The 24,514-nt window shown below is 39.4% G+C and overlaps 1 protein-coding gene across 10 annotated transcripts in view; it reads right to left on the bottom strand.

The window, feature by feature from the left end:
• syngap1b (synaptic Ras GTPase activating protein 1b) overlaps positions 1-24,514 on the bottom strand; it is a 189,856-nt gene that overhangs the window by 144,579 nt on the left and 20,763 nt on the right. The window contains exon 2 of one of the 10 annotated variants that reach the window (XM_076890240.1): positions 9,333-9,548. The exons of the other annotated variants lie outside the window; for them this stretch is intronic. The gene's annotated coding sequence lies outside the window, so the exon portion shown is untranslated. The remainder of the gene's footprint in view (positions 1-9,332; positions 9,549-24,514) is intronic. 10 annotated transcript variants of the gene reach the window in all.

Below are 24,514 nucleotides of genomic sequence, written 5' to 3'. Positions count from 1 at the left end.
TGCCAACAGGCTGGATTTTTTGTACTTGTTTAATGTTTTTCTAAATAAAAAAATAGCACCGTCTCCCTGTAAGGCTAATGACCATTCCACAAGGAGCAAGATTACATCTCGTGGTTCAGAACAGGAGATTTTTTTAAATCGATTTATTCTGAAACCAATTGATGGTTTGTTTTTTAAGTTGGAAGAATACACAGATTTTTGAACTAAATCCACAGGTAAACGATTTCTCAGAAAGATTCCTGCAGTTTGTGAGTCAGCCAGAATAACATTTCCCCAGCGGTTCACACCTCCTGCTACAAGGAAAAGTCAAGTTCACACCTACAACATCTGCAGGCTGTAGTACGAGGCCAGAACACAGACACATTTTCACACAGTCACATGTACTCACAGACCCGGGGGAGAAAACACTGTTTATTTGAAACAGATACTCAAGAGCAGCGGGCTGCTGACATTCATCCGACCTGCTGCATGAAGTTAACATACAAGCATTTGATGTAGGAAATCGGTTGTGGAGGTGACCGACTGAAGCGTTGCACACTCTCCTCATGAGAGCAAAAAAAAAAAAAAGTCTTGCCTGTGGCCCAAAATGCAACACCACGCAGCATGTCATAACTGATTACAGTATCGTCATTTCACATATTCTCCCTCAAATCCTGGTTACCAGACACTGACGGCTACAGCGTTTCCACATCCCCAGCCGAAGCGGAAATCGTAGCGAAATAACAACTCGGTTGATTTTTCAGGTTCCTGTTTGAATTATGAATTGGGGTGCTAAAATATTGATGAACTCCAAAACAAGCAAAGCTAATTAACATGGACGAATGCAGGAGTGATGAGGGGTGAATCGCAGAGTGTGGCTTCATGTGCTCCATCACTTTTCATCCCATGACAGGGAGAAGTTTTCAGTCATGCTTTAGGGCAACTTTAATCGCTCGACAGTTATCACATAAATTATTTTCTAATGTGGGGTGATCACTGTAAACACGGTTAATATTTTGTCTAGTCCTACAAAGTTTCTAATATAACCACACACAAAAATTCCAGTCTGGAAACAAGAAAACCTTTTACTATGTATCTCTTGGGTGAATAAAACCTCAAGATATGTATATGAGGGTCACTACAGCTACTGCTGAGCCTTTCTTGCTGCATAATTTTTTTAAATGCAGGTAGTATGAGGAGTAAAGAGAAATGAAAAGAGGGATGGAGCAGAGAGAATGTGGAGTGCAGGCTGACAAATTCATAATTCATTAGGGCGACTTATGGCAGCAAGCTTTTTTAAAATCATGTAGAACCAGGACTTTACAGCTGCTTCTAAAGATCACTTGAATCATTTGTTTGAGGTGGGCTTTCTTTCTATTTCATTGTGTTTTACTTTGTATTTATGGGCGTCTTCACATTTCAAACCCTCCACTTCCTGTCCTTGTGTGTTTGGTTTTCCACCTGTTTGATTGCTCGTCTTCTCTAATGTCTTGCACCTGTGCTTAATTATCCCCCTTTTATGCATTTAATCTGTGGATTTAATCATCCACTGCATGGTGTTTGCTACATAGTGGACTCACATGGAATTAAGCATAGATAGCTGCTGATATACTACACAATGCATCGTTATTACATAATTATAATTATGCACTAGATATTGTTAAATATTCCTAACATTGCGAACAAGAGCAGAAAAACACATTTGAGGCAATGGGTGCCTCAGTAGTGCTATTTTTGGATAAGTACAGGTTGTAATTGGCAAATATCTCCACAACATTGAAAGGAAAATGTATATCTGAGCACACATAACTTTAACGACAACAATTTCTATGAACTTCATCCACCTAAAAGCAGTATAATTCGGCTTAATTCATATTTAATACAAATATTAAAAGCATATCTGACAGCTCCTTTCCCCCTTCTAAAAACAAACAGAAAAGGCACAAAGGTCTCACTTGTGCACGGCTTCTGTACATTACTTTTCTGTGTTTCCTGAGATGTGCAATGACATTGAAGCACTATATAGTAAATTACATTTACAGTTGAGATTTTTGAAGAGCACTGCAAAATGGATGACAGACTACATGGTGCACTATATAGTGAATGAGTGGGTAATTCAAACACGGCAGGATATTTCTAATCCACCCTACACTGTTTCCCTACACTTTAACTGTGGTTGTGTGTTGCTGTTGGAGATCTGTCACATGAAGTGCTATTCTAAGCCAACTAGCCTTAAGTGCAAGCGGGTTATAAAACCCTCCAATACCGAGTTTGCACTGATGCAGGCTTACTGTGCTAACCACACTCATGAAGGTGCAACTGTTTTGTGTCCATTATGAATGAAACTCCATGCACTCCAGTCCCCTGTCAGAATTTCAGGACTGCCTCAGTAATAAATCACTTGAAAAAAATATTTGATGGCCTTTAGTACTGTTGTTATTTATTTATTTTTGTCTTTATAGAAGCTAATATTACAGAACGGATGTAGAGGCCAGTGTGAGTTCCCTTGTTCCTGAGCCATTATTTGGGAAATTAGGTTCAAGAATTATCTACATAAATTTGTATTTATTAGCTAAATCTGATTTTAAAACTAAAACTAATAATAATAATAATAATAATAATAATAATAATAATAATAATAATAATAATAATAATAATAATAATAATAATAATAATAATAATAATACAAGTTAAAGCACTAAAATAAAAATACCATATACCTGACATAAATCCCTTTCTCTTTGTTTTTTTGTGTTTGGTGGAGAAACTTTAAACCATTTCGGGAGGATGTCAATGTTGCATGCGGAAACTAAATAAATCAATGTCATTACCACCAAAAGCATTTTCAGTAAAACCTAACAGCATTTATTTGAAATTATAATAAATGTTACAGAGCAAATAAGACAAATGATGCCAAACGGTCCACTGGTTCAAAGAAGGGGAGTTTGAAAAGGTTTGGTGACCTCTGTTGACTTTGTGGAGATCTGGATTAAACAAAATAATTGTGGTGAAATAGCAAATAACAAATTTTAATAAGCACAAAAAACAAATGAACATGAAATCAAAGAGAGCCATGATATTTACATGAAAAAACCTGTAGGAGGAAGGAAATGCTTATTAATTCCTACCTGTACTTAACATATAAAATACACATTTATATACACGCTACTATTTATTTATAGCATCCCTATAGACCCTAGCAATATATACATCTTTATACATTAATCTATATTTAACTATATATATTTAACAATTATATATAACAGTTTTCTACAGTTTGTTTCAGTAAAAATTTTCTTGTATAAAAAATTAAACCATAAAAAGATTTTTATGCTCAATATATTATATCATTAACTTTGTTTTAATAGATGATACGTTATCAGTGAACTATTTCATGTAATCAGCAGACATCAAGTTTACACACAAGCTGTAAGCTCATGCATTGCAGGTGAGAATTTGCAGAACTGGTAGAACATCAGGCTTCTCTGATTCATTGTTATAATGCAGTAATTTACTCTCTCTGTGTCAATCCATCCATCTGTTTCCCAGACGGCTGTTGGTGCTGAAGCCTATCCCAGTTGTGACAGGGCAAGAGGCTGACCCCCTGCACAGGTCACCAGTCACAGGGCTAACACAGAGAGACATGAAACCATTCACTTTGACACCTAGGGCCAGTTTATTAACCCAATAAGTATTTGGAAGAAAGCCTGCGCACCCAGGAAAAACCCGAGCAGGCACACAGAGAACATGCAAACTCCATGCAGAAGGGCCCCAGATGGCCAGTGAATCCAAACTCAGGATGCTCTTGGTGTGATGTGTCAGTGCTAACTACCACACCATCATGACACCTCTGAATTTACAGTTTTAATTAAAAAAAAAAAGTTGAAAAAATTAAAATCTCACATTAGAGACTTCATTTTATTTAAAGTTCTCTTATTCATGAAGCCCACAGCTGTTCATTTCACCAGTGCTTCAGTTGTAGAGTGCTGACTGAATCAATATGGGAATGTTTTTCCACAAGAAAAAAAATGTAACAAAAATAAATAAATAATTACGAGCATTACAGCCTAAACACGTCAGCAATTCGAATCCTAATCTGTTTTTAGGATAATTATTCGGGGGTCTTTTACCCGCCAAATAATTTAGTGACTTCTTTATCTCTATAAAGCCTGAACCATAAAATTATTGCCAGAAAAATGTACTTTTATGAAACTGGAGTATTTATTAAACCTTCTTGCAAATTAAAAAAAAAGATTTGCATTAAATATCAGTCTGCACTTATGAGTTTTAATTTGTCATCATTTTTTCTACAACTGGCATTTATGTCCAATTTACTGCTCACAGTTTATCTTAAAATCTATGTTGAAGAAATCTTTCTTCTCTTCCTTCGCTGCAAACGTCAAAGTCCAACAGAAGCAAAATGGCAGAATTTTATCTGATCGTTAAACTAAACGAAAAACATGCGATACATATGAAGTTTTTTGCACAAACAGTGCAAAAAACTGACACGTTCAGGTTCAAGGTTTCGTACTCAAAGTTGGACTGGGTTGTTTGCACATTTTATCTTCAAAGGCAACAGGAAAAGTAGTGTTATAGCTTGCAGCAAACAAATGTTTATAAGTTTCAGCATGTTAGTTCCTCCCATATATTTTATTATTAAAAGAGGAACCATATATCACCGTTACTCCACTCTTCTGCCACTGCAGATGTTTGTGTCAACTTGAAGCCAAACTTTTAAAGAGAAACATGACAGATGTTGAGTAAGAGCAACACGAATCACTGTTCATTAGCACAAAGCTTCAGAGAAATACAGCACATGCTCTATACCTGCCTACAAAAAGTACCCAACCCCTTCAATCCAAACTTTGGAACCGTGCAGAGCAAAGTCAAGATGCTGAGATATTCACTGGGGTATAGCAGCGTGAGTCATCCAGAGCCCAATATGCGCTACTCTACTGTAGGCCTACCTCTCCACCCCCGAGGCTGTCTATTAAGGGCCTGTGAAGCACAGTGGACAGAATTTCAATGAGCACACCCATTCTTCTGGCTGTCCGTTTGTACGTACAGGGTGCAGATGCACGGCTCTAGGTTGCATGAATATACAGTAACGATTTGGCACAAGCGAAAACGCTGAGATGCCTGTTTTCTCCACTCATCTCTCTACCTCACTCTGTCTTTCATTCACTCTCTGCGGTCTGCTCTCCGCGCTGCCTTTGTTCCCTCTCTGAGGGCTATTTTCCTTTTTCTGCCTTCCTTAGCAGTTTACAAAGAAGAGTGCCATGCACCAATCGGATGACTGGTCAGCCTTAGTCAACGTTGTCATTACTGGAACCCAACAGACCTAATGTTGATTTATACACATCGCTGAGCTCCAAAACAGTGCTAAAAATAAAGCTTGCAATATCTCTGGGCCGCCCGGGGCAAATAATGTACTCCTGCAAGCATGGGGAACCAAAGCATCTTACTTTCCAAGCAAGACGGTACCACATAGTGCACATGCCATTACTGTGACCTCAGCTGCACCAGTATCACGTATTACTGCATTTGAGTGGATCGCGACCAGATAGACCAAGTGAATACAGATGTGCTTGTTTCAAGAATGAATGCATGAATGCTCGTCAGAGTCAGAGTGGTGCATGTGTGCAGCAGAGTAGGCTACTGTCAGCGCTGAGTCAAAGGAGCTGTCAAGTGTCAGCAGCGGGGGTCGCAGAGGCCCAGAAGTACGAAGCTTCTCGCTGAACAAGCACATTGGTCGTGCCCTGAACTTCTTCTGTACACTGCGAAGAAGAAACTCCAGCTCATTAGACTTACGTTAGTTTTGGCCGTGATAGTGAATTGGCATGATAAATAAAAAATAATCTACGTTGGGAGATCAACTTTTTGCTTCATTAAAAGTTAATCAGTATCATTTTCCCTCTAAATATATCTGTGGGTGGTTGATGGGTTTGTTGATCAATACTAATTACTCAATGATTACCTGACAGGGTGGTGAGACCTCTAGCTTTCAAACTCCATATCCCGCTTGTGCAATTTAAAGCACTTACAATCTTATCACACAACCACTCTGCAAATAGCTCAGAGATGAGGTACTGTGTACGGTGTTACAAGCAATCAACCAGCGACCAATTTCTCAGTTATGAAAATGACAGCAATGGTACTATTGCTGTCATTTTGCATCATTCCAATCTCTGATTCAGAGATTTATGTAGGATTACACTTTAATTAGTCTTCTCTATTGAGAAAATGTGACTATGTTCACCAATTACAGGCTACCCTCACTCACTGCAGAGTAGAAGAAAAGTTTATGTCTATCTGCTACAAAGTGTTATTATTTATTGTTTTAAGGCTTAATAGTGATATTTAGTATACACTGGACCAGAACAGGGCCCAACAGTTTGCAACACTGCCTCACAGGTTCTGTGTGGAGTTTGCATGTTCTCTTTCTGCCTACGTAGGTTTTCTCCATGTGCTCCAGCTTCCTCCCACACTCCAAAGGCATGCATGTTTGGTTAACTGGTGATTCTAAATTGGCTGTAGGTGTGAATGTGGGTGCGAATGGTTTCATGTCTCTTTGTGTTAGCCCTGTGTTAGACTCTCATCCTATGGCAGCTGAGATGGGCTCCAGCCCCCTACAACCCTGCCTGGATGGATGGATGGATAAAATGAACTATGCAGGATCTATTTGATGCTGAAACACCAGTTTCTACAGTTTTTTAAATTAAATATTCACAATGTTCCCATTGTCTTAGCCAGTTTGGAACTTGAGAAATAAAAACAACACATTAGAACACACTTGTGGTGGGACTTGCATTTTATACATCTACCTACACAGTCAATTCAGAAGTGTTGCGATATTTTGTTTTATGTTATAGCCAGTGTTGTTTATTAGGATTCTCCCACCTTTCAAAAGAAGCATCTTTTTTCTTTTCCTTCTTTTTGAAAAGTAATTTGGGAGTATGTCAGAAACGGATTCCTGGCAACCCTGAAACGAAACCTGCGGTAGAGTTTTTGTGTCACCAAAGGTGGTGATTGTTTCACACATACCTCCAAATACCACCGAAGACAAAAATCATCTTTTTATAACAGCTGAACCAGCAAATCGCTGGCTTTTGTAGTTGTGCTGATGCATGCACACACAGTAGAGGTTCATAGCTTTAGTTGCATTGTGGCACACACATCTTTTTGAAAGATAAGTAATACTTGTTGTTTTTCTTGGTTAACTATAACTTTAACCCAGGGTTTGTTCAAGAGTCGGTCATGTTGACACTATAGATTGAGCCATCAATAAAGCTATTGAACCCTTTATTTTTAAATAACAGATTAGACTGCTGTCCAAGCATATTCTTTATGTCATTGTGATCACTGAAACTACAGATATGAATCTCTCCCTGATGGCTTGGTCTTCTTAGCACCTCAGTAACTGCCTTGAGCTGATCCCAAGATGGCTGCAGAGTGGTGAGATCTACTTCTGGAAAGACTTTGGTATTGTACAGACTGTCCCCAGCAGCAGAAGATTGCTTATTCCATCCATAAATTGCCTTTTAACTGATGAGTGAATGTTGAAACAGAATGGCACTGCTGTTTTCCATTTTGAAATAGCAGAGGATACTTCTTCACATCTTTTTCAAGTGCACAGCAGGATGCAAGAAAAAAGGAGACTGAGTTGCACTCACTTAATAGTCAGTCTGACCATACAGACTGCATGACTGTAGCAATGATGTAGCTGGTAGTAATTCATCTTATTCTTCAAATCAAAATGGGATTGTTGTTTAATAGGCATGACTTATGGTAAACTTGATTAAGTATATCTTGACTCAGCCTTTATCATGTTCACTCCACTAATTCCTAAACAATTTATATTTATCAAGCAGTGTCCATGCATTTGTTAATTATGAGGCAAAGCGTAATACATGTTTTATCAAAAAATGGCTAATGGTACCATCTTTTTTCCCCTAAAAATGGTAAATCACTTAACTTGAGAGCAGTTCCTCAGTTGATTCTGCGGGCTTTGCAGTTTTTCAGTATAGATACACCTTGAACTTTGTCTCTTATCATTCTTAAATCAATGACCCAAAATTGACAACATGTAAAAGATGTGCACCTAAAAACTCACTAGTAAAACTTTGCAAACTTTACACAAAGTCGCACACGGCTGTGACTATTTCTATCGGGCTGGTAGCACACTATGACAGACAACAGCAGAATCTCTTTAATGATATTGACAAAGAAAGCATTTTTAATGTAGCTTATAACACAGTCAAAATCCACTTAAAAAGGTCAATGTTGGAGCTTATACTGATTGAGTGAACAAGATCTGTCCACTTTTAGTTGCCTGTGGTTTTACCTGCACATACGGCTCTCGTTACTTTTGTTTCCTGAATTACAGAGCAGCTGCTTATATTAAAAATGTTCTCATAAACTAACAATGAACTCTCTAATTAGAAGTGTTGGATCCAGACCTTTACTTACATGAGGGGTAGCACAGAAGCCGATACAGTTATTAAAATTAAAAGGGATGGTAGTGACACTGTTAAAATGTGTCCAGAAAACCCCCCAACCCAAAACAGTTCTGTAAGATAAATAGTCGCTGCACAATGTAAGTTTAGTTGTATGAGCGTGTGCAGAGGCTCCCAACTGGCTTCACAATTGTTTGTGGCCAGGTGGGTGGTCAGATTTCAGTCTGTGGTGGCTCCTTGGCTCCAGTCCTACTTCTTAAGACCAAACACCTGACATACAAATTTAGCAACCAGCTGGGGAAGAAAGTAAGCCAAAAACAAAAAAAATGCGGTAAGCAAAAAAAGATTGTTCCAGGAGTTAGTGGCAGAGCAATTATTAAACTTAAAGCATACTCACAGGCTACAGCTTAGGAAAAAAAAGTTCACTCTTTTCACTGAACCCACCTCTCCAGCTTGAGCACCACTTTTCTGAGATCTACACCCTATTAATGACTACCAGACAGCTTAAAGATTGGGATTGTAAAATACTCATTTAGTTCACTGTAGCAATAATGAACACAAGGTGGACTTTTACACTCAGCAGCTGTCAATCCAATGAAAGGAAAAGTCCCACATGTGGGAAGTGTCTGTCCCCATGTGAGCGCAGACCAGGTGCAATACGTATATTTAACTGCTCTTCCAATACAGGTGAACGGTGATGTCTGAATCTAACCAGAAGCTTTGATCCCTACAACAATCAATCTACTTCAGCCTTGAAGAGATATCTGATGAGAAGCAGGACGGATAAAAGTGTGTGTTTGTGTGTATATGTACGTGGATGTGTGTGGGTGTGGATGTGTGTGTGAGAGAGAGGCAAAGAGGGAAAGAGTAGGAGAAGCGGAGGGAGAGTATTCTCACCTATTAGATCATTCACCCAGCCCTCGCACGGCACGTCCCAGGTTCCCCATTGCTCACCCAAAGCGTCCACACGGCGTCACTGTTGCTGCGCTGCTAGCGCCTTGAATCCGCCCCCAACTCCACCACACAGGAAACAAGGTTACTGCCCAAGAGATGTCACTTCCGAAACACCCACTCCCGCTCGCTTGCTCGCACTCGCTCCCTCACGCCCCCAGCCTATTGCCATGACAACCGAGAAAAGAATAGAATATAAGTGAGTGTTAAAGAGACAGGGGGATCAGAGAGACAGGGGAAAAGAGAGATGGAAAGAGAGAGACAGAGAGCGGAGGACAGAGAGACAAAGAAGAAAAATGGGCAATAGTGAAAGAGAGGAGAGAATGGAGTGTGTGTGTGTGTGTGTGTGTGTGTGTGTGTGTGTGTGTGTGTGTGTGTGTGTGGTGGGGGGGCGGTGGGGGTGAATGAGTGGGCGGAGAAAGGATGGATGACAGAGGAGAGAGGATGAGAAATTTAGAGAAAGAGGAGGCATGTGATGGGATGTGGTCGGGGGTAAGGGAAGAGGAGAGAGGTGTAGATGCAGTGGATGCAGTGAAGAAGAAGAAGAGAGAGAAGTGAAGTGATCAGATACAGAGAGAGGGAAAGAAGGAAGGAAAGGAGGAAGGAAGGAGGACACTTTTTTGGGAATAGGGAGCCCACATCTTGTTCCCATAGCAACACAGCCATCCATGAAATACTGACTTGTACCTCCCTCTCACTCTCTTACTCTCTCTGTTTCTGTCTCTCCATCCCTCCCCCTCTCCTTTTCTCCTTCCATCTCTAACTATATATATACACACACACCGTGAGCGTAAGTTGGCACTGAGTACGTATGCAGTAATCCAAGCTCTGCAACATTGTCAAACACATCAAAATGTACCAAATTTACCATCAATGTATCGCACCAAAAGAATTAAGCTGTGCTTTTGCACGCATACAAGCTATATTTTGGCCATTCATGTTCTTTATTACTGTACTAGCAGCCCATATGTACATTAACAGAGTTACTGGTGGCTGTGATCACTCCTCCTCTCCAGGCTGGCTGTGAAGGAATCCTTCCTAATGCATCTACACAGTAAAGGCTTGCTGTATGCTAGAATGAACCCATGTCATTGAAACATAGCTAAAGGCAAGAGTGTGTACGCTCTCTCCAAATGATCACACATGAATGAGGGCTAAAAAGCCTGCTGTCCAACGCGTTATTGAGTTGGGTCAGGTGACTGAACAGATGTAGCACTTGGTCAATAGGGTAAAAAAGCTGCAGTTTCTGCAGTGACCAGTTGAGGCTCCCCCCCAAACACCAGCTTTAAAGCATACTCACAGCCTGGTACTAAAACAGTTTTTGCCTCTGTAGCTAACGGTAAGACAGCTACTTATGACAGCCATCATCAAGTCATATATTTTGTGTTTGTTCAACATTTGTGCTGACAGAAGCAGCTGTAGCTGATAGATGCTTTCCAGTTCTCACATCTATATCCACCTTCCAGTCACTGAACTGGACCACCATGTTTGCAGTCATATTACTTTTGGAGTATTTTGTAATGCAGTTACTTCATATAAATACAGTATAGTTTGCTATGTGTTATAAATGGTCTAAGAAATTTGTGCTTTAATTTTGTGATTGAAATTCTAATATTTTCCTTCCCATGTAAATAAATGCTAAATAGACTGGTTCTCATATGGCAATTTTCTACTGTATGTGAATAGTTTTATACAAAACTTCTCATTCATTCATTCATACACGCACTTTTTTTTAGCGCTTTCCACATAACATTGATGCACAAATTCAAACACTGATGAACGCATCGGGAGCAACTTGTGGTCAAAGTATGTTGCCCAAGGATACTTTGGCATGCAGACTGGAGCAGCCTGGGATTTAATCACATATGAATCAACCTACTGATTATTAGATTACCTGCTCTACCTCCTGAGCCACAGCACCCCCTATATATGATCAAGTCTCCTAAAATTCAGACTTCAAAGTTGCAGGGTTAACAAGCCAATGAGTGACATGCATCTTATTTATATGTAATATATGGCTGGTACTAGCTGGCAGTGAATTGTAAACAGACACTGACAGAGATTCTCATCATGTGTAAGTAGTGAATGCCATGCCAAAGAGACTTGACCTATTGTACAGTCAGTGTTAAGGATAAGAAAGCACCAGCATGGAAGTCTACAAATTCCTGAGCTGGAAAGCTATCATGTCTATTCTAAGTAAGGCAAGCACTTACTGTTGGTTTGTCTCCTAATGCACATTACAGGCACTTTTAAACATGTTATCCGTGTTAACCCATTTGTTCATATAAAGGCTGTAGTGCATTTCACATCTAATTACTTACTTTAGGTCAGTTATCTTTTTTTAGTTTAACACACTCACGGAAAAAATCCCCAGAACAAGATTTTATATTCTTCTTCATAACAAGCCAGTGTCTGCATTGACCAGACTTACCAAGCTTTACCCTGTCTTACCCATATGTAGCTTATAATAAAGCTTGTAGCAGTACAAACATTCAGACACCCTGTTCAGTGTTCAGAACTGCCAGATTCTGTGACAAATCCCATTTATTACATTGGGTTGGTTTTTTTCTTTTTCTTTTAATTTTAGTTCTTTTGCACAAATTGCTACTTTGTATTTTGGAGAAAACCCCTTTTCATCTAAAGACTGATCTCCTTCTTTTGTAGGTTAACACACAATGCAGTTATCTTACAGTTAGCTTCTATTTGAAGCACAGAGTGCACTGCTCCATAAGAAATAAGGAAAGCATCTACTGTTCCGTCCCTGCTTCTGTTCAGGAGTGCATTCTAAAGTTCAAAGCTTATATGGTGTGTCTGCCATCCCTGGTAGCCAAACTAAGTGGGTAAATTTCAAAAGTGCTTCCTCTGCTATAAAAGAGTACTTGTTGTATTATGGCTTTCCATGGACTGTTGTTGCAGGTAAGCCCTAGATGCAGGGGCACACAATAGTACAAGAAGCAGAACTTCCAAAGAATAAGAAAGAGGCAATTCTGTACTAAGAGCAACATAAATTCAATAGATATACACTTGATTCAGATGATAAAGAGCGATCAACTCGTATTTTATCATGTATTAAACTAAAACGATATTATGGACTTTGTTATAAATAGTTTAAAATAATTTTAAGTAAGAAAAATTTAAAAATAGAAAAGCAAGAAAAATGTAATTAGTATTTGAGAGGCTTGGGGAAAAATACTGGTAAGATCACACATTGTATTGTTTTCTTTTTCAATACATTAATTCTATACTGGCACAATATATCAATACTTGCATCACAACATCCAGATGTTCTAAATTGATTCCCTGGCAGTTTGACTTAACACGTATCTCCCTATGACTGCAGATAGTGGTGCTTATGAAATGAATGAGGTTAAAATGACAGAAGTTAACTAACTTCTAATGAAAAAGAAACATGTGTGGGAGGGGTTTGGGGCAAATGACCAAGTTAATTAAATAATTATTAAGTATTACATATCAAGGTATTGTTAAATTTCACTATCATTTTTATCTAAAGGCAACATTTGGAAGTTGTGATTCAAACCACTGTGCAGTGTTCAGATCACCTCACATTTTGCTCACTTTATTGCAATTTTAGTTTTAAATGCACATGATTGTTTTTTTTCCCTGTTATCCTAAAGACAAAAACTTATAAAGCAAAGTAAAAACATTGTTTCTGATTTTTTTTTTCAAAATTAATTATAAAAATTATAAACTGAGATTTCCTTTTTCTAAAAGTATTCAGACAGATGTGGTCAGAATGAATTGAATGGATTAGATATAGTTTTGAATGACACACATTTATAGGACTTACAATTCCCACAGCAGTCCAGGAGAAAAACCAATCCACACAGTCCAGACTGCCACCATAAAACTGTGGCATATAAAAACCATTTCTAAAGCTCGGAGTGTTCCCAGGAGAACAATGATAATTGTTTTCAATAATTTTGAGAAAAATGATGTTTGAACCCAGTGGGACGGTTCCTTTTTTGGTCACTTAGACAAACTGAGTAAGAAGGGTAAGAAGATAAGGAAGAGATCAAGACTCCAAGGGTCATAACAGAGATCCAGAACTCCATATGTCAGCAGGTCTTATCAATCAGGCCACTCTAAATAAAAATACAATACAACTTAACTTTGACTGCAACCAAAGGATACTGAGAGCAGGAAAAAGATCAGGTGATCTTATCATTTAACATAAAATTACAACACAAGTGTGAAAAAGTAAAGTGAGTGAGTGTACACAAAGCATATAAGAACTTTTTAAATGGAACCAATCCTTTTATTAAGGGCAGTAGGACTGTGGTCAACAAGTGCAACTATTCAACACCTGAACGTGCTTCAACAACGTGGCTTGCGGCGAATCCTGAGAATTTCCTACCGGGACCGAATAACAAATGAGGAGGTCCTACGAAGAGCAGGCACCCGCCCATTAGCCGATGTTGTTGCAGAAAGACGCTTTCGCTTTGCGGGACATATTTTACGCCTACCCCCTCATCGCCCAGCTAAGATTGCCATGACATGGCGTCCACGAACTGGCAAGCGAAAGCAAGGCCGACCAAAGACCACATGGCGTCGAACATTTATGGACGACCTGAGAACTGTCGACATTGCCTGGGACGAAGCTGAAGCAGTCGCTGCTGACCGACATCGATGGAGATCACTAGCTGCCCGATGCGCCGCTCGGCGTAGGAGGAACTAAGTAAGTAAGGACTGTGGTGATATACACCAGTTGACCTCGAGATAAAAACCCAAATGCAATATGTCTGAAGGGGGAGGGAGGGATCGATGTGGCCATCATCTCACCATGAATCTAAATGAAGTCCAACTTTCTGCACTACCTCCTGGCAGCCTCTTCTCAAAAGCCCCCTCCCCTTTCCCACCATCTCTCCTGTCCTCCTTCTGCCCATCTGTTTATCAGCCCCCCCATCCTTTCGCACTCTGGTTCCCTCTCCGGCTTCTTTCTCCTGGATGTGTCTCTTTTTCACCTCCTGTAAACATTTGATCTACCTCTTTCTCTTTCCCTTTTGTATTCTACACTGTCACTTTTCCATCCTTTTATCTTCAACATTTCTCTATGTGGGATTAACAAAAACACTACATCTGTCCTAGAATCACAATTTTACCACTCACCCCTCGCTCCCATTCCTCCATCTCCCCTCGCACTTTTAGTTTTATTTCTAGATGTCTGTGATGTTTCCTCTGTTTGTTTGTTTTTAAGATGAAAATTTAATTTCTCTGCCAAATCCATACTCTTGGAAAAGTAACCCCAACTGGCACAGACAAAAGCACAGCCATGTAGGCACACATGTAGGGATTAACAGATTGCTAATAATAACCGCACAATAAACAATAAGTACAAAAAGCTCCATCTGTTCAACTTTTGTGCTTGACATCGGCACCATTTTCATCTCTGAAGACAACTGTGGCTTAGATGTAGAGCAAATGGCCTCAACATGTCCTTGTCATTCGTTTGCCCCGACTTGCATAAATCTGAATGCGATTCATTAAAATGTTTGCTTTCATTGCTGAAACTGATGCATATAAACTTCTCTTTTACATCTGAATGTGGTGTGGACTTCCCCCAAGATTCTGAATGGGCCGGGCACGGACTCGGCTTGCAAGTAAATACAAATGAATGACGGGAACAGCTTGAGGCCATTCAGGCTTTGGCCAATAGCAAACTTGGAATTGCTTGTTATAGCTGTACAGTAGCCTTCTCTCACAATCTCCCTCTCTGCTGCTCTTCTGCTCTCAGTCTCCCACTCGCTTACACTCACTCCCACAACTCTCTTTGCCTCTCTCTTTTTCGCCCGCGCTCTCGTCCTCATTCTCTGTTCACATCCCGCCTTTACTTACCTAATGTCTTTAACGCTCTCATTGTGGCTATGTTTCTATCAAAATGTCAAGTCTTTTCTTGTAAATTTTCAAAATGTCACAGACATAAAAGGTGATTTCTGTGTATTGTATCTGTTAGGTACATATGCTGAAGCACATCTTCAGATCTCTCACAGATTTCTGTCAAAAATGTTCACATCCAAGGAGGAAACATAGAACATGAAAATGTATAGGGCATATTTTCATTAAAACAGAATAAGCATCTCATTCATGGCAGTAGCGTGAGATATTTATGGTGAGAAGAATAAAGCCGTTGTTATGAATTTGAACGCCTACATTAAACAACACATTGTGGGATCTTCATGCAAAGTGTATGTTGTAATCGAGTCATCACTCATATCATTCTATCATCTCCACTTTTCATATGAAAAAGTTTTTTTTAAAAGGGGTTTAAGTAGATGTAAAATCTTTGAAGAACTTATTTTTAATGCAAAAAAAATGGCGTGCAATTCACTTAAACTCTTCATTCTCTCTCCAGCAAACTCTTGTCCCATTCACACCAGGTGACTTTGCTCCTTCACCCCCTCGCTCTCATGTATAACTCCCCGGTCCACCATAGTTTTTTGTTTGTTTCAATTTCTCCTGCATTTTGCACTAAGTACAGAAAAAATTCTCTGGATTACTCAGTAAAACCATTTTCACTCAGGGTGTGTGAATAATAATAATAAAATAAAATAAAAAAAACACTGGAGTCAAATGAGACAGTGGACATCCATCTCTGCTGCAGCTTCAGTCAGAGGTGTAGTCATTCCTCTCCACCCGGCTGTGAAGGTGATATTCAGTGTGCTGAGAAGAGAAAATAAAAATGAACGGTGGAAAATTGAACTCTGAGTGTAACTTACAGGAATATATCAAGTATTACCGCAAAAATAAATTTTGTATTCTTGTGAACCCTTTTAATGTTCATGGGCACCTACGAAAACAATCCTGCCATCGACTGTTTAAGCTGATTTAGCAGTGACGCTGGTGCAGACATGAGGCTGATGTGATAACCAAAGTTCGGCTGCAGCGTCTCACACAACAAACTATGCATTTTTATTGCTATTTCTCAAAGGCCACAACAATATAATTAAGCATAATTTATCTAAGAAGCCAGACAGCAGTACTCCCAAAATGTTTGATGCACACTTCTTGATTATGTGATAATTTCCTTCTCAATCTAATCCCAGGGTCCACTGGTGCCAAATGCTGGGAATTTTCATCAAAAGTCAGCCTCTGCTACATGAAAGAAAAAAACTTTAACACTAGATTTACAGCATATTGCGTTTATATGTATGTGGTTTAACTACACTCTACTCTCCCCCAAACCTCATTAAAGCTGCACAACACACAACAGTTATACTATATTCTTACCTTGAAATCCCACTATTATGGTAATAATAGTGGGATTTCAAACATTATTTTAAATCCTGGCCAGTCAACTCACTTTCAAGCTTTCTGCGGATTATTTCTTTGCAACAAATGACAGTTTGACTGATAGAAGTCCCTCAAGCAAGATAAAATCATTTCTGTTATGCTGACATCTGCAGATACTTTATGGCATCTGCAGAACTGCTGGTGTCATGGAGAGCTTTATAGATGTCCCTGTCCTCTAGTTAAAATTGCTGCTGGGTTTTTTTTGGCTTAGGCGAATATCATTGAGCAATTTCCCACCACCGGGCTTGCCTTGAACAACAACAACATGGTAAAGTATATCAATATGTTATCTCATCCCATGGCAATTCACTGTATGGTGCCAAATATTCTAAACTGCTCCAGAGTGCTGTGGATCAATATATCTAATATATCTTCAATGTCATGGCTTTGAGTCAATTGCCATTGCCCGACAGTGAGATCAGATCATGGATAGGACAAGTGGAATTATGTATATTTACTCAAACTGTGCTGAAGTACATTTTTATGTCCTTGTGCTTCCTATGTTATGATTCTTCCTACCTCTATTGCGTTTTATTCTATTTTGGAGGTTACTATTTATATTCTTTTAATGAACTAAAGTATCTAAATTACTTTAGAAAACGTTTAATTGTGTGAAAAGTTTTTTTAAAGTTAATATCAGCTGTACAGGGAGTGCAGAATTATTAGGCAAGTTGTATTTTTGAGGAATAATTTTATTATTGAGCAACAACCATGTTCTCAATGAACCCAAAAAACTCATTAATATCAAAGCTGAATGTTTTTGGAAGTAGTTTTTAGTTTGTTTTTAGTTTTAGCTATTTTAGGGGGATATCTGTGTGTGCAGGTGACTATTACTGTGCATAATTATTAGGCAACTTAACAAAAAACAAATATATACCCATTTCAATTATTTATTTTTACCAGTGAAACCAATATAACATCTCCACATTCACAAATATACATTTCTGACATTCAAAAACAAAACAAAAACAAATCAGCGACCAATATAGCCACCTTTCTTTGCAAGGACACTCAAAAGCCTGCCATCCATGGATTCTGTCAGTGTTTTGATCTGTTCACCATCAACATTGCGTGCAGCAGCAACCACAGCCTCCCAGACACTGTTCAGAGAGGTGTACTGTTTTCCCTCCTTGTAAATCTCACATTTGATGATGGACTACAGGTTCTCAATGGGGTTCAGATCAGGTGAACAAGGTGGCCATGTCATTAGTTTTTCTTCTTTTATACCCTTTCTTGCCAGCCACGCTGTGGAGTACTTGGACGCGTGTGATGGAGCATTGTCCTGCATGAAAATCATGTTTTTCTTGAAGGATGCAGACTTCTTCCTGTACCACTGCTTGAAGAAGGTATCTTCCAGAAACTGGCAGTAGGACTGGGAGTTGAGCTTGACTCCATCCTCAACCGAAAAGGCCCCACAAGCTCATCTTTGATGATACCAGCCCAAACCAGTACTCCACCTCCACCTTGCTGGCGTCTGAGTCGGACTGGAGCTCTCTGCCCTTTACCAATCCAGCCACGGGCCCATCCATCTGGCCCATCAAGACTCACTCTCATTTCATCAGTCCATAAAACCTTAGAAAAACCAGTCTTGAGATATTTCTTGGCCCAGTCTTGACGTTTCAGCTTGTGTGTCTTGTTCAGTGGTGGTCGTCTTTCAGCCTTTCTTACCTTGGCCATGTCTCTGAGTATTGCACACCGTGTGCTTTTGGGCACTCCAGTGATGTTGCAGCTCTGAAATATGGCCAAACTGGTGGCAAGTGGCATGTTGGCAGCTGCACGCTTGACTTTTCTCAGTTCATGGGCAGTTATTTTGCGCCTTGGTTTTTCCACACGCTTCTTGCGACCCTGTTGACTATTTTGAATGAAACGCTTGATTGTTCGATGATCACGCTTCAGAAGCTTTGCAATTTTGAGACTGCTGCATCCCTCTGCAAGATATCTCACTATTTTTGACTTTTCTGAGCCTGTCAAGTCCTTCTTTTGACCCATTTTGCCAAAGGAAAGGACATTCCCTAATAATTATGCACAGCTGATATAGCGTGTTGATGTCATTAGACTACACCCCTTCTCATTACAGAGATGCACATCACCTAATATGCTTAATTGGTAGTAGGCTTTCGAGCCTATACAGCTTGGAGTAAGACAACATGCATGAAGAGGATGATGTGGACAAAATACTCATTTGCCTAATAATTCTGCACTCCCTGTATTTAGGCACAGGGTGCAGCACGAATCAAATAAATAGTTTAAGTTGTTTTCTGAACTGATTTTCAGGGATTTCAGTTCTGTGGTTTTCATATCCTGTAGCTGAAGTTTCAGATTTAAGGGAGTAATCTAGTCAAGATAAAAGTTAGCTCTATGACCATACCGGACCTTTAATATCCTACTGATGAACACATTTAAAACTAAGTTTCCATTTTCAGTTTTCCTAATTTATAAAACACATTTTTTGAAGAAATACACAAAGTTCAGCTGAGCTCACGCTTACTGAGCCACAACTCTACAAGTGTGAGAACACTTGCAAGTCATGCTCGTCGCGCCCTGACCTCTGCGTGTTTTTTGTTTCTCTCTTTGGTGTCACCATGCTGATTGAAAGCGGGTCGAGCCAAGCTGTCCCTAAGAGATAAAGAACAATTATAGTCATCTGTCCTCAATCCAGAGATAGACTAGGAACTGTGTCATTGTCCTATTACCCAAAGGGTTGTTACTGAAACTTCTCACTCATAACACCTTAACTCAGGATGCCTCAGCACTGTGTGACAAACAGCTGACACTCAGACACACTAATAGCTGGACCTGGAGAAACAGCCAGTATAGAGTTGTTTATCATTAGCAAAGCCTTTAGTATATTATAGGTACAGTATAGAAGTTACAAGAATTAAACAACTTATCTTCCATACTGTTACACGTAATAATGAACCATTTGTGAAGCTGTGTATCTTAAATCAAGAAAATTAATTAAATCAATCAATACTTACAACATTGTTTCACAGACATCTCAGCTATTAATGAAAGCAGCCACTGTGACAGATGATCCTCACAAATTGTGCAATATAGATACAGACATTTAATTTTACTAATTCATTTATGGTTAGTATTTAGCTTTCGATTATAATTTCTGATCAATTTGAACTTTTTAACGCTAGATAGCAGATATGTTATGAAAGCCCATTTTTTTCTACAACTGAAAAGTTTTGTTGGCTCATTTTGGTTTAAGGAAATGCACAAAAAACCCCTAAAACTTAATGTTTCAATTCAGAGCAGGTTTAGCAATCCAAACTGTAAATAGAGCCTGACAAGAATATAATTTAAGGATCTTTGAGACCATATACACATCTTTTGTCCCTCCTCTCAAACAAATTGTACTACAAGAAGCACGCGTTATTTAACAAACCAATGCAATAAAACATTTCAGTTGTAGAAAGAAAAATTGCTTTCATAACATATCTGCTATGTTCAGTTTTAGCCTGTGCTCTGTACACATTTCAGTGACAGGACGAAACAATGCGCTAGATCATAAATCAAAGGGAGGCTGAGGTGGATGGATGATGGAAGCACTGGATACCATCACAGATAACTGCTTCCAAGTTGCATGGCACATAAATGAAGACAATAATTCACTATATTCAACTATTTATTATTGCATCTACCATGATGAAGGACCTTTAACAAACATAGCAGTCAAATTAAGTTGCCTCCCTCAGCTTAATTACAACTAACCACATTTGAAAACATGACCTTTTCTTAGACAAACCAGGTTTTTGTGCCGAAAGTATTCTAACCTTTAAAGCATTGTCACATCATAACGCTGATTTATTTTTCAACACTGATTTATTATTCATTAACTGTTTTGGAAAGCACAAACAAATGATGTCATCCTGCTAATAGGAGCAACAGCATGGACAGGAAACAAATCAGAATTAATTAATTAATTTATCAGTCTTAATTTAATATGGCGACTTGCTGGAGTATTGACTTAGAGCACCCTTTTGATAAGGCACTGACAAAGCAGTTACTGCTGCATTTTCTTTGCAGTTCGCAAATATTTTATATCCTCAGTAATATGTTAATAACTTCTGCTGAATTACTTTTACAAAGTGTTAAAAAAAACCTTTTTTTTTTTAACTTAATTAATTCCAATATACTTTCTCTGTGAGTTTGATTGTGCATAACCTCAATCAGAGTCTCCTATTCTGAGACGGAAGATATCTGAACTACACTTCTCTTCACTCTGTCTTGAAGTCAGTCTGAGTCTCTGATTGCATAATTATCAGCTGTCTCTGTAAATCAGACTTAAATGCAGCACAGGTTTTGAGTGAAAGGTTGTGAATGAAAGGCAAATCTGGCCCTGAGACGTGATCATTTTGGCATAAAAATCAAATCATCATCAAAACTGTAGCTTCAGTTTGAAAATATTTGCTTTTGTCTTAAGTAAACTGTATCGGTCAGGTCTTCATTTTTTTTTGGCACAGTGAGCTGAAGGCCATAGGACCGGCATGGTTCGTTCCGCCTGGCCCATCTCTCAGCTGAATGAGCAGCCAGCATTTTTTCCACTGGCAGGATGCTTCAGATAAGAGCTGCACATGCTGTTCAGCATGCTCCTCTTAGACAGATACTGCAGATGGAATTAATTCCACTAACATTTTGATCCCTTCAGCTGAAATATCGATGGATATGATTAAATTTACCTATTGGGAACATTCTGAATAAAGTGTGCCTAGACTTATTATTGTATGTGCAGACTAGATTTCTGCACTCACTGCTTGCTGAGAATGGCAAAAGGCATTTTTGAATGAGTTTTTGTTTAGCTTTTTACATTTTTTTTACATTTTCTGTACTACACTTCTGATATTGCTGAAACATTCAAAGCTACAATTTGACAGTGACCTATATGTGGGCTGTGTAAAATAAAATGTTTTTTAAATAACTAGTCTAAATACTGGGCTAAATATATGAAATGTAATATGGAGCTGTCATGCACGAGGAAAAGAGTTGATGTTGGGTTGCAACACTTGAAACCATGAAACAAAATTTATGGTAGACAATAGATAAAGGTTATTTACATGTAACAGTGGCCAGTAATTGTATCCAGAGTAGGGTTGTCATGATACTAAAACTTAGATTTAACAAAATACATATTTATGATTAAATTCTAGGGAGTTCATATTTTTTAAGTCATTTTGATCATTTCATTCCATATAGTAAAGATGTACTATATAAACAACACTATGGAAACGTTAAAAATGAACTAAAGTTATGCTAAAATAAAGAGGGTGTATTTTAAAATTGACCACAGAGCTCGCTATAACAAAATTAAAAAACATGTGTTTTTTAATTTGTAAAAGTATCCATCCATCCATCCATCCATTTTCATCCGCTTTGTCCGGGGCCGGGTCGCGGGGGCAGCAGCCTAAGCAAAGCAAAGAGGCCCAGACCTCCCTCTCCCCAGCCACCTCCTCCAGCTTAACCGGGGGAATACCAAGGCGTTCCCAGGCAAGCCGAGAGATAAGAAAATTTTATATCCTGTGCACATCTGCCTCCGCTGCAGCCCGTCTCCCATCCACACTAATCCACCTTAGGGCCTCATCACACCAGCCTTGCAAACAGCGCTGTATAACTGACGTGAAGCTGGCGTCACATCTTCTGTCGCAAGACGCAGTTTCTGCCAGTCGCACACATCTCAAATTTTCTAAACTTGTGCTGCTGCCATCAGAAACGGGTTGGAGACATGAGTGTATGATTTAGTCATATTTACCACTGTTTTAATGAACCATCAGTAGTTAACAGATTCTACAGAAGGAGATGTTGCAACAGTTTGAAAAGATGAGACTCGGTGGAAAAACCTTTGCTTGTGTCTTTGACTTCTTCTCCGATACTGATATGGAGTCATTGGCGATATCTATCATTCAAGAGAATACTGCAGTAGATAACTGCACAATAACCATGAGTATTAATGGATACAGCCGTATGATGATGTCATCAGATGCGTACAACGTACCCAATGTAGCAGATATACTGGAGCCCTGAGTCTCAGTCCTTCACTTCCTCGGTTCTGCACCTCAGGCCTGAAATCCATGCCATTCGGCGTTCTTTATTTGTTTAGATTAGTTCTCCACACTCCAACCTGCTCAGTTTAGCTACAGTTCCTCCGCTCCGCTGCATAACCAGCGAACTCGCCTGGTTCTCCACACATCCATAATCCTCTCTGCTATGGCTCAATATTCCATCCACGACCCCTTCAGCTCGCAATATTCATCTTTTATTTAACTGCAGTCTGTTAGCCACTATAGCTAAGGTAACTGCTTGTTACTATGTGTGCTGGCCAGGTTAACATTGGTGATAACATTGGGAACTTTACTGACCTCTCCAAATTCCTGCTAAAGTGCTGTTCAGTGTTGTGAATGTGAAGTACCTCAGCTGATAGTGAGGACAGGGGCTTTGTTGTGTGAAGTCATGTGTCAGCTGGAGAAGGCAAAGACAGCACTGTTGGTATCGAAACTGTTGTAAATGATTATTTAATCTGATACAACTTCCATTAGTATCGATTAGTATATGAGTAGCAATTTTTTGGCAACCCTAATGCGGAGTGAGAAAATAGTGAGTGGAGCAGAAGTAATCAGTGCATTACAGGACAACCTCCAGCAGCCTCAGGCTATAGCAGTACAACTAAAGCATAGTTCTGGTTATACTGATAAAGCAGGGGTGGGGAACTCCAGGCCTCAAGGGCCGGTGTTAGATATCACCCTGGGTCAACACACCTGAATCAAATGATTAGTTCATTGCCAGGCCTCTGGAGAACTTCTAGACATGTTGAGGAAGTAATTTAGCCATTTACATCAGCTGTGTTGGATCAAGGACACATCTAAAACCTGCTGGACACCAGTTCTTGAGGCCTGGAGGTCCCCACCCCTGTGATAGAGCCTACAGAAAGATTTTATGCATAAACTTAAAAGTAGAGAGGACGTCTGTCTCCTGAACCCAAACTGGGAATTTAATCCCCAGGAGATTGAATCCCCCTCCTATTTTATTTGATCACCATAAGCAATCCTACATGGTGAAGATGAGTGTTTGGGTTTTTTTTTAGAATAATCTGGTACTATGAATCCAAGATGCTAGGTCATTCAAGACTTTGCAGCTAATATGGGCGAAATATGATCTCTCCAGTCCCTGTTAGTATGCTCACTGCAGCGTTTTAGATCAACGGAAGGCTTTCTGGGGAGCTGCGAGGACACCTGAATAATAACGAATTACAATAGTCCAGCTTAGAAGTAAGAAGCACATGGACTAGCTTTTCAGCTTCACTGCAGCAGTGAAAATGCTGAGACATGGAGTCCCCGTCTAACCTGTATTTATCCAGCACACAGTTTATTCAGTCTAACTCAACCTACATATAGCACCAATAACAATCAAACCTAGCTTGAGACACTGTACCAAGCCCAGAGCCTGAAACTTTTAAAGCAAGCACTAAGGAAATGATGGCAAAGAAAAAGAAACCCTTTCAACAGGAAAAAAGTGTGTCTACTAAACCAGAATCTGGGGTGGGAGAACCATAAGAAGATGCAACAGAGGTTGAGTACAGCAGCAGACCCAAATCTGCAGTAACAGGCCCCTAAGTGACTTGGAAGCAGCTTAGACAACCTCTACTATACAGTCCTTAGATATTTATGACTACATGACATACCATCACTGTACTGTCACTTTGCATAAAAGTTCATCAATGCACATGCTCGCAAACTCCATTAACTACGAGGCCTTTCAAGCCATTGGTGTATGGCACAGAAATATGTTTTCTCACATACATCTGTCAGCAGGGATAACAT

This window comes from Maylandia zebra, linkage group LG11 (genome assembly GCF_041146795.1).
Source record: "Maylandia zebra isolate NMK-2024a linkage group LG11, Mzebra_GT3a, whole genome shotgun sequence".
NCBI lineage: Eukaryota > Metazoa > Chordata > Actinopteri > Cichliformes > Cichlidae > Maylandia > Maylandia zebra.
This window is presented reverse-complemented; position numbering and strand designations above follow the sequence as displayed.